Genomic DNA, 864 nt, shown 5'->3' with positions numbered 1-864 from the left:
CCGGCCGGAGCGATGAGACAAAAACATTAAAACCCATTATAAACGAGGCATTTGTTGCATCCAATGGGGACATAATTACGGATTATAATTACTTATGCTGTCTTTTTACAGCATAAGTCATTATAATCATAAAACATAAAACATAAAACCATGTCTGCATTTGTGATCGGAGAAATGACAAACAACAAGTGCTACTCTATACACTGCTCAAAACTTGCATTTGAATCGTCAGTGGCAAATTCTTTAAATATAAAAAACGTACTTACCAGTCTGTGAGTCAGAACTGCCGGCATTGTAGTCTACTCTACCAGGATCAGGAAACAGTCCTCTATAAAATGTGCTGCACACATCTGAATATTTGGGTTAAACTGTTCTGGAACAGTGTTGTAAATACAACTTAACCACTGATTTCTAGTCGTGTCCTCTTTTGGAAGGCCAAACAAAGTAGTTTCACTTTCACAACGAAACAGCATCACACAACGCGGCCTTGAGCGAGCGGAGGCCGGAGGCCTAGAGTCGACTCCTTTGACGAAGGAGTGTCCGGCGGGCCTGCGGCAACCACGTGACGACCCCGGGCTGGACTCCGCTTCATCCACGGTGAAAGCCGATCCGGCGATCACAGCGCAAAGTTGATGTATTTCCTCAGCGACCAGCACGGATCAGCTCTAGGCATGACGAAGTGGATATCATCCTCTTTTGGAAGGCCAAACAAAGTAGTTTCGCTTTCACAAGGAACCAGCAGCGCCTTCACGACATGGCGGCGGCGGCGGCGGCAACAACAATAATACAGCGAGAATAAAAGTTACGCCTTCTTTCTTTGTGTGAACATTTGGGCAGCGTTATGCAAATCTTCCCACACAGTGA

This window comes from Sinocyclocheilus grahami, unplaced genomic scaffold, assembly GCF_001515645.1.
Source record: "Sinocyclocheilus grahami isolate Dianchi unplaced genomic scaffold, SAMN03320097.WGS_v1.1 scaffold876.1, whole genome shotgun sequence".
NCBI classification, from domain to species: Eukaryota; Metazoa; Chordata; class Actinopteri; order Cypriniformes; family Cyprinidae; genus Sinocyclocheilus; species Sinocyclocheilus grahami.
This window is presented reverse-complemented; position numbering follows the sequence as displayed.